This window comes from Aegilops tauschii, chromosome 6 (assembly GCF_002575655.3).
Source record: "Aegilops tauschii subsp. strangulata cultivar AL8/78 chromosome 6, Aet v6.0, whole genome shotgun sequence".
Lineage (NCBI taxonomy): Eukaryota > Viridiplantae > Streptophyta > Magnoliopsida > Poales > Poaceae > Aegilops > Aegilops tauschii.
This window is the reverse complement of record NC_053040.3, coordinates 417,063,431-417,074,630: the sequence shown is the minus strand read 5'-3', so window position 1 is coordinate 417,074,630 and position 11,200 is coordinate 417,063,431.

The following is an 11,200-nucleotide window of genomic DNA, read 5'->3' as shown; positions in this document are numbered from 1 at the left end:
TAGTAAGACGAGGATTTTGGTTTTAATTATTTTCTCCCCGGAAAAATATTTCATTCTAAAAATAAACGAGAGGAGAAAATATGACTTCTCCAAAACAATCGAAATACTGGAGGAAAAATGTTAAAATCATTTATTGGAATTTATTTGGGTTTTATTTGCAATTTATATTGCATTAAATTTTTTTTGCATGTTTCAAAATATTTATTTTGTGTTAAAAAAATGTTCACCCTATTCTAGATTTTCTAACCAGACGGGGAAAATTTATTTTATATTTTTCTGATTTTTATTTATTTTTCTGTGAATTATTCTCCGCGATATTTTTTTTTAAAAAAAAACAGCGCGCGCCGCTGGGCCGAGTGCCAGGCCGCCGGCCCACCCCGTCGCCCTCTCCTTCCTCCGCACGGGAGAGCGCCGCCGCCGTGTCCTCCATGGACACGGGACCGAGCCGCCGCCGGAGCTTGCCCCCTCCTCCAAGCTTGCTCCCCCCCTCTTTATATACCCCTCAACCCCCCCTCTCTCTCATCCCGCCGCCGCCGCCGCACTTGCCGCCGCCGCCGCACTCAGGAGCCGCCGCCGCCGCACTTGCCCGTCGCCGGAGCCGCCCCTTGCACCCCCCCGAGCCCCGCACCCCGCACCCCCTCGCCGCCCCTCCCCCGAGCGCCGGAGCGCCGCGGGAACCCCCGCCCCAACGAGGTACTGCCTGCCCCGTTCAACGCCGGTTTTGTTTTAAAAAAAACCCTTCGTTTAAAAAAAACCCTAGATCGGTTTTTTTCGGTTTTCTTATTTTGCGAGCGTTTACCGAACCGTTCGTTTTAACGAACGCGTTCGTCGGTTTTTCTCTGTTAACGAACGTCCGTTCTTTAACCGTTCGTCCCTTTTTCTTTTTCGTCGGATTTTTCTGCGATTATCTCAGATTCGATTTCTGATCGAATCTTCGATTCTGTTTAACTTCTCGCTCGTTTATCGGAATCAGGCGATTCAAGCGCCTAGAGTTTCATCTCGAAATTCTCTTTCCGTTTAACCTACTCAAACAAGTTTTTGCTACTGTAAAATTTGACCTAGATCCAGATTAGTAAACGAAGCTTCTTTCTTTCGCAGTTTGACTTTCGTTGTTTCTTTCGAGTTGATTCTTTTTGCAAACCGGAGTTATTAAGTTGAACTTTCTGGTTGATCTTTTATTCGAGTTTTACCTGTGCATTAGATGAGTACTGATTGTATGCTTGTTTGTTTGCGATAGAGTACCCGGAGTGTGCCGCTTGTTACTTCGAATCGCTAGGTTTTGCGGATCATCAGCAAGGCAAGTAACACTTTGATCATACTTTTCATTACCCAGTTTTATTGCATTAGATCAATCCTCAAACATTGCATGGTTCGGATCTAATTAAATTGTGGGTATTGGGAAGTAGTTGAGGTAGAACCTATTACCTGTATTCTTACCAAACCCTTGGGAGTTACTTCTACGTTTGCTATTATATTGCCATGCTATGCTCGTAGACGTGGATTGGGTTTGAGTGAAATTCATGACAGATGTGAGATTGTTAATAATGGTTTACTTAAGGTGGCAACTAAAACTCACATCTGGGTGGATTGAGGTACCTGGGTATTCCAGGATTGCCTGTTTTTCTTTTGGACCGCCACCCAGGTTCAAAGGGATCATAAGATTATTCATGCTAGAAACTTCCGTGTGCAGCCGCAAGCTATTATGGGCTCTAGCATAGTTGATTAAGTTGTGTGAACTCTTACAGTGGTAGACTAGCAGATGTAGGGGGAAGTAGGTGTAACTGTCTACCCATACGTAAGGTGCAAACACTTCCGAAAGACTGTGTCTTGGTCATCCGTTACTCAAACACCATGTAGTGCGAGTAATCCAACGGAGGAGATCGAGTCTTGTGGGGAAAAGTGCACAAACCTCTGCAGAGTGTACAAACTAATCATGGTTAGCCGTGTCCCCGGTTATGGACAACTTGAGTATCTAGTACTTGGATTATCATGTGAATCTCATCACTATGTTACGTCTAATTAATTTTGTTGGGTTATTGATGACATTTAATTGGGATTGAGATGCTGTCAACCATCTCAATGTTTCACAACCACCATGATAGTTAAATAAAACTTATTCCTTTGAAGTAGGATAAAATTGGCTTTTCGCAAAAATTGTAACCATAGAGCTTTCCACCAGCCATATTTGCATGTAGTATAGCCTTATTATTGTTCATTATTCTCTATGTGTTACTTTGCCAGCATATCCTATGTGCTGACCCGTTTCCGGGCTGCAACGTTTCATGTTGCAGACTTTTCAGACGACGAGTAAGGTGCCTTAGGTCGTGGTCTTATACTCAGTGATGCCGCTGGAGTTGATGGACTCACTTATCTTCCAAGTCTTCCACTGTTATCGTTTTAGATGGCCTTAAGCCATGTTTATCATACTTAATCTCTTTGGAGATATTCGATGTAATAAGTGTGTGATTGCTACTCTGTTATAAATCCTCCATTTGTACTATGCGTGTCAGCATTACTGATCCAGGGATGACACTGGTGCACAGCAGCACAGACCATTTGAGGTCTGGTCGCTACACCCGCTCAGGAAGGATTTGAACCACCATGTCTAAAATGCCTTGAGCGTGACAACGCTACTTCTGTTGCTGAATGTTCTACTGCTGCTGCTGTTGCAATATCTTCAACTGCTGATGTGTTAACTAACCCCTCTGCTGAGGATGCCACCACTATTGCTGATGAAAATGCTAGGTTGAAGACATTGCTTGAAACAGGGATGTACAAAAGTCTCAAAGGGCATCAGACACTGTGCGATGTCCTCAAAAAGTAGATTCTGAACCGAAACCCTAGGAAAGAGGGTGTTGGGTTTGAGAGGAAAATGAATGTTGATGGTTCTTACTGGAAACCTGAGCAGTACCCCAAAACCAAATGGGTGGCTACAAAGGAACCTTTAGTGGATCCATCCACCTTATCTGGCTTCACTTGTGCTAACCCTGTTATCATTGATATATCCTTTGATGCAAACTATAAACTGTTCAAGAATCAGAATGGTGAAGTATTTGCCAGGTATATTGGTACTAACTGCAGGAATGGGCCACCTATGAAGAAGATCTGGGTACCCAAAAGCTGTCTTGAGAATCTTCCTGTGAATGTCATCATGACAACACAAGGGAAGAAGACAAACCCCAGACCAAAGGCTTCATATGGTCAGTAGGCTTCATACAGACACAGGACTCACCTGAGTCACCCTAACGCCAATGTTTTGCAGGGAAATCATACTCAGATGTTTGAATATGAGCGTGTTTCTTCAAACTGCTATGTTCATAAGACCAAGAACTTTTCTGCTTATTCATATGAGTATTATTCCCCTCATGCAAGGCTATTTGCTAGGGCTCCAAAGCCGAAGTTCTCAGATGCTGCACTTAGACTCATTGCTTCTAAGCCACCCCTGAAGATGTGCGTGGTTAAGAAGAATTAACTTTCTTTTGCAGGGAAAGGTCTCCAGCCGGAAATCAAAGGCGTCTGATGCTATTGCTGGGGACCTAAAACATCTTGTAGGGCACAAGATAAAATGCCCAAATGGTCTCACTATGTATTTTGTTCCTGAATCACTTGCCAAACATCCTATAAGTCCTAACCTTGATCTGAGCTTTGATAATCCTCTTGTCCGTCAAATGTTTATGCTTCACAATACTCTTGGTGAAGCCTACCCCCCTAACTGTACTGTAGGGTACGACACCAATGTCTTCAGAATGGATTATGGACAGCGATGCACTAATCATATGACTGGTGATCGAAGTCTTCTCATGGATTCAACCTTACGTCCATCTGACAAGAGTCACATCACATTTGCTGACACTGGTAAAAGCAGGGTATTGGGTCTAGGTAGAGTTGCAATCTCAAAGGATCAGCACATTTGATAAAGTGATGCTTGTTGAATCCCTTGGTTTCAACTTAATGTCTGTCTCAATGCTTTGTGACTTGAAGATGATTGTGATATTTGGAAAATATCATTGCCTTGTACTAATGTAATCTGACAAGTCTCTAGTCTTTGAAGGGTATCGAAAAGATGATTTGTACATGGTAGATTTCTCAGCAGGACCACAGCTTGCCATATGTCTTCTAGCAAAAGCTTCAGAGTGTTGGCTCTGGCATTGGAGGCTAGGGCATGCTGGCATGAGGAACTTGTACACTCTCACGAAGAAGAAACACGTGATAGGCATCGAGGGAGTCAAGTTCAAGAAGGATCACTTGTGCGGTGCCTACGAAGCTGGAAAGATGACAAGGGCCAAGCATCCCTCGAAGACAATCATGACGACATCTCAACCCTTCGAGCTGCTACACATGGACCTATTTGGCCCTACTCACTACTCTACTCTCACTACTACTTCTTGTCTCTATGGCTTCGTCATTGTTGATGATTATTCAAGATATACGTGGGTGCATATAACTCTCTACAAGACTGAAGTGCAGGATGTCTTCAGACGCTTCGCCAACCGTGCCATGAATAACTATGGCGTCAAGATCAAGCATATCAGAAGTGACAACGTCACAGATTTCAAGAACACCGGCCTTGACCTTTATCTGGATACATTGGGCATCACTCATGAGTTCTCCACTCCATTTACACCTCACCAGAATGGCATCGTGGAGCGCAAGAACAGAACACTCATTGAGATGGCTCGGACGATGCTTGATGAATCCAAGGCTCCAAGAAAGTTCTGGCCTGAAGCCATTGATACTGCATGTCACGTCATCAACCGTGTTTATCTTCACAAGCTTCTGAAGAAGACATCCTATGAACTCCTAACTGGTAAGAAGCCAAATGTCAGTTACTTCAGAGTATTTGTTGCTAGGTGCTGGATCAAGGATCCACATCACACTTCAAAATTTGCACCGAAAGCACATGAAGGTTTTATGCTTGGTTACGGAAAGGATTCACACTCCTACAGAGTCTTCAACCTCTTTCACTATAAAGTGGTTGAAACTGTAGATGTGCGGTTCGATGAAACTAATGGCTCGCAAAGAGAGCACCTGCCAAATGTGATAGTTGAAGTTCCACCTAGTGAATCCATCAAGCTTATGGGAACTGGAGAAATCATACCGTCTGAAGCTCAGGCTGAAGATGAACTTATCATTTCTGCACCTAATCAACCTGAAGACAATGCTCAGCCTGAAGACAATCCTCCTAATGAAGACAATGCTCAGCCTGAAGACAATCCTCCTAATGATCACAATGATCAGCAAGAGCAAAATCTTCGTCCAGTTCATCCTCGTGTTGCAAATGAAGTACAGATTGAGAAGATAATTGATAGCATCAATGCACCTGGTCCACTCACTCGTTCAAGAGCAACACAGCTAGCAAATTTCTGTGGGCACTTTGCATTTGTCTCAATATTAGAACCCAAGAAAGTTGCTGAAGCCTTCATGGAACCTGAATGGATTCAAGCTATGCAAGAAGAGCTTCAACAGTTCAAGCTGAACAATGTGTGGGAACTTGTCAAGCGTCCTGACCCTCGCAAGCACAACATAATAGGCACCAAATGGATATATCGCAACAAGCAAGATGAGCATGGTCAAGTTTTCAGAAACAAGACTCGTCTCGTTGCCCAAGGATACCCTCAAGTTGAAGGGATTGACTTCGATAAAACATTTGCTCCTGTGGCTAGGCTTGAAGTCATTCGCATACTGCTAGCCTATGCAAATCATCACAACATCCTTCTGTATCAAATGGATGTGAAGAGTGTGTTTCTCAATGGCAAGATTGAAGAAGAAGTGTATGTTGCACAACCTCCTGGCTTTGAAGATCCAAAACATCCTGATATGGTATACAAGCTCAACAAGGCATTGTATGGCCTCAAACAAGCCCCTCACGCTTGGTATGACACACTCAAAGACTTCCTGAAGAGCAAAGGCTTCAAACCTAGTTCCCTGGATCCCACACTCTTCACGAAGTCATATGATGGTGAACTTTTTGTGTGCCAAATATATGTGGATGACATTATCTTCGGCTGCACTAACTAGAAATACAGTGATGAGTTTGGACACGTGATGCAAGAGCAATATAAAATGTCCAGGATGGGTGAGCTGAAATTCTTCCTTGGTCTTCAAATTCGTCAACAAAGCAACAGCGTCTTCATATCTCAAGAAAAATACCTCAAAGACTGCCTGAAGAAGTTTGGAATGCAAGACTGCAAAGGCTACACGACGCCAATGCCAACTAAAAGTCATCTGGGTCCTGACACCAATGGTAAAGAGTTCGATCAAAAGGTATACCGCTCCATGATTGGCTCTTTACTTTATTTATGTGCATCTAGGCCAGGTATAATGCTTAGTGTTTGCATGTGTGCCCGATTCCAAGCGGCACCAAAGGAATCACATCACTTAGCTGTGAAGCGAATTCTTCGATATTTGGCTTACACCCCAACACTAGGATTATGGTATCCAAAGGGCTTAGAGTTTGATCTATTTGGATTCTTGGATGCTGATTATGCTGGTGACAAAGTGGATCGCAAGTCTACATCAGGCACATGTCACTTTCTGGGACGATCACTTGTCTGTTGGTCTTCAAAGAAGCAGAACTGTGTATCTCTCTCCACTGCTGAAACTGAATACATTGCCGCTAGATCTTGCTGCGCTCAGCTTCTTTGGATGAAGCAAACACTCAAGGACTATGGCATCCATCTGAAACAAGTACCACTCTACTGCGACAATGAAAGCGCCATCAAGATTGCCAATAACCCAGTTCAGCACTCGAAGACAAAGCACATTGAAATTCGTCATCACTTTCTCAGAGATCATGTCATGAAAGAAGATATTGATATCATTCACGTCAACACTGAAGAGCAATTGGCAGATATCTTCACAAAGCCCTTGGATGAGAAAAGGTTTTGCAAGTTGCGGTGTGAGCTAAATATCTTGGAATCCTTGAATGTCCTATGATTAGGCACCCATCCTAACACTTATGCATGTTGATGAATTAGATGTGCAACACACGAAGTAATGTAAATCTTCAATCAATGAAGACTTACACTCTAAGTGTGAATACATTAATGTGGAATTTGACTTCGGAGCGCCACGATAATTGTGCGCCGTGTCTGGGTCTAATACTTCCTATACGGTGGGTAACGCCACCACCAAAATCTTGTTTGAAGTTTTTCTCCTGGAGTTACATTTGCTAAGTCTTCGCATTTGTTTTATCTTCAACATTGATTTGTCTTCCAATGATTTTCACCTTGTTGATTTAGTTCTACGCAAATATATTCTTATACTTGTGTTCTGTCCTCTACAGCATTCACTTATAGCTATGTCTTCTCGTTTGAACCTTTTGGACTAAGTGAATGTGATCGGACCCTAACCTCTCTATGCTTCTACCTCAAACTCTATCTATCCAAATCATATGCATTCTGTTGAAACTGTCGAATGTCTTCTCTGTGTCCTTGTCAGCAGAAGATACAGAGACAAACATTAAATCTATTTTAAGTGCTCAGTTCTAATTGCCTGAAACCCGGAGAAGCCGGAACGACCACCCGACAGTCCAGGCATGCATGGGAACATGGAACAACTTCCAATGTGTTGCATGTTCGCCACGTGTCCCTCAGATGTGAACCGCCAGGGGCACCTGCGTAATTGCGTTGTGCTGTCCCTCTCCCTATAAATGCACATCACATCATGGTCAAAATCTTTCTTCCACCTCTCCACCTCGACAAACCCTAGCGCCACCGCTAGCTCTCGACGACGCCGGCGACGAAGCGCTTAGCTGTCGCAACCTCACCGACGCCGTCCTCACGCCGGTCGCAGACCTCGTCTTCTCCGCCACCGCCGTAGGTGTCCTCCGTCGCCAAGTTAGGGCACGGAAGATTGAACTGCTCGGCCTCCTCTTCTACTCCATCTAGCAGTTCATCGTGTGGTAATTATAACTCTCTTTTTACTGTCTTTTTGATCTGATGGATTCATCTTTCCTTACCAAAAGTGGTTTCTGCCTCCACATATCTGGATCTATCCTGTTCTGCATCTCATATTATGCCTAGTATATTCACTTATGCTTCACACGTAGTTAGATTCCTCACTTGTACCTATTCTTGGATTCGTACAAATCTGGAACCAACTCTCAACATATAAGTGAATGTCTTCGCGCTATGAGGTCAATGTCTTCTAAACTGATTTATCTTCAAAATCTTCTGACAATGCATATGACCTCTTCCCCTTCCCTCGCATCTCTAATGCTGTCCCAGGTACATGTCCGTGGGAGAATCCCTTGGTTCTCATAGTCTACATTCATTTGCAGAATTCTTACAGCATCACATTAATTCTCCCGACGCTAGTTCTTGTCTGACCAGCAGATGGAAGACTTTGACAGCATTGAAGCAATTCAGTCTGAACTTCATGGCAACTAAAAAATCAGCAAGGAAGGGAGGCAGACAGCGCCGTGGGGGGACATCAAGGGATTTGCCACTAGACCTCTATGAGCTGTACAAGACAGATCCAGAAGAGGATTACAATCAGCGCAAAACACGAATCCAATGGATTCGAAGATATTGGGCCGAGCAATGGTTCAAATACAGGTTTGTGACCCAGGAGTATGCTGAGAAGAATGCCATCAAGAGTCCTTGGGGAGATATTCTCTTTCGAAATCTTCAACCCAAGAACAGAGTTGAAGCCATTGCTTAGGGTTTCTACCCCTGTATGGTCCGTGGACCACAGCCTGCCAATGCCGACCCATCATCATTGCTATGGTGTCGTGAAGATAATCTTTTCAATCGCAATTTTCAGCATGCAAAGGCATCAGCCAAAGAGAACAAGAAGAGTCTCGGATGCGATTTCAACCCAGGGCCTTCTGCTCCGCAGGCTGATGGCACACGAGATGCCAATCCAAATGTCATCAGCCCCTTCAACAACTTTGATGGTCTCCTCTCCTACATCGCTGCTCAGAGGGCCACGGTGGATCAGTCTGGAGATGAAGCTGATTCTGATGAGGCTCCTGCTGCACCAAAGCCTCAAAAACAGAAGAAACCCAAGGCCTCAAAGCCCTCCTCTGCACCAAGTGCTTCGCGAAGCGAAGCCTCTGGCCACTGCTCCTCCTGCACCAAGTGTGCATTCTGAAGATCTCTCTCGCATCTCCAAGACAGAGAAGAAGAAGAAGCCCATACAAACTATTGGTCAAGCACTGACCCCAGCTGCCGTTCTGAGAAATGAGAACGAAGCCATTGATCTGTCTAGTGGCGACGATCTTGGTGATGATGCTCTTGAGCTACTGATAAAGAGCAAGCAAGAGGCGGAAATCTTCAACGATCTTCCCCTTTTGCGATGTGGATATCCTGAACAAGTTCATTGATGAATGGTTTGATAGCCCAAACCTCAGCTTTGATGATCTTCAGCTTCCTGTTGGCCTCAGCGTTTCATTCCATGGAGCCATTACTCCTGAGCTGGCTCTAGCTCAAAGGATTGTTGAGCTAAAGAACAAAATTGACTATGAAAAGGCTCAGTTCAAGAAGCATATGGCCAAGCTCAGTGTGACTGATGTCCAAAACATCAAGCAAATGATGCATGAGCTCAAGGAGGCGTTTCACAAGAAACGTGATGAAGCTAAAGGTTCACGCGAGCGCATGAAACTCCTTGATGCCAAATGTGTTCAACCTTACAATGAAGCTGAGAAGCGCAAGGCACTTGGGCGTCCTGGCATCGACCCCAAGATGGCTTCCAAGAAGAAGAAGAAGCCTCCTGTGGACCAAGCTGAAGCATCCAGGCGGGATGAACCTCGCATTGTCTTCCCCGCCAGTATGACAGGCGTGAAGCCAAAGGTCCCCACAGTGGCTTCAGATCTCAAGAAAACAAGGACAGCCGAAGCCAGAAAGTGAAAGTCCAAAAACACCACTAATGAAGCTCCACCAACCAAGAAGAGAAAAACCAAGAAGAAAGATCGGGCTGCTCCCACAGAGCCCCTTTTCATCGATCCAATCTCAGTTGCTCATCCTGCGTCTGCACACCAAGAGCGTCGGTTGATAGTTCATGAGCCTGCTACCATAGAGGCTCCTGAAACTGAAGAGATTCCAGCTATTGACCCCACCGCAGCTGAAGACATTGGTCACCAAGACAATGTAGAAGATGATGAAGTCCTTCCTCAGATCGAGCACAACGTGGTATCATTGCCTGTTCTCACGAACAACGAACTCATTAGCATTGGTCGTCCTTTGACGCCAATTGCTCAGGATGATTCTTGGGCTGATCACCCTCAAGACTCCCCCCGTAAAGAAGAAACACCAACTACTCCCCCAACTCAAGTCACCACTCCGGTACTTGAAGATGAAGACTTTGTGGCCCAGACAACTCCATCTCCACAAGCGTTGCCAGCGTTTCGCAGGCTTCGCAAAGGACCAAGGCCACAAGTCACTCTTTCGAGTGTTCCAGAAGGAGAAGAGCACCAATCAGTATCTCGCCAAGTATTTCCTGAAGCCTCTCCAACTGCGAACATCTCCGTGTCTGAAGCCAAAGCTGCTAAAGACATTCGGGCTGCATCAGCCGATGAACAAGAAGAACCAAGACAAGAAGAAGAACGTGTTGCTACACCCCCGTCCAACCCTGAAGTTGTTCTCGAGGAGAACGTGTCCGACCCTCCAGCTACTCAAGTGGAGATTAACAATACTGAGGCGGCCACAAACAACACTACTGAAGCCGATGACGTTGTCATGGCTGAAGCTGATGTGGCGCCAGAAGTTAATGTGGTGCCAGAAGTTGTTGCACCTGAAGCCAATGCTGCACCTGAAGCAAATTTGCAGCCTGACGTTAATGCCAATGCCACTGCTCTTGTACCGCCTCCAAGGCCACACACAATTGAGCAAGCATTCGATCGAGGTCAGCTGGTTACTATCAGATGGCCCATTCTAGTTCCTCCACCTGCTGCTGGTCCGCAATTTGACTATCATGTAGAGCACAGGCCTCAGGTCCAGAAGCCTAAGCCAAGGTTGCCAAGGTTTCCAGGTACTGCAACTTCACCAGGATCTTTCAATGCAAATGGCTTCATTGCACACAATACCTTCTTTGATAGTGCCAAGAACCCCTACTCCAAGCCAAGAATTTCATCTGATCGGTTCTGGAGCTATCAGCAGTGCAGTTACTATTCCTGTGTTCTCTATGATCAAGGGCGCATCTTTCCACATATGCGTCTAGACTGTGAAGCTATTGCTGGACTGCCCTGCTTAGAAGAAGC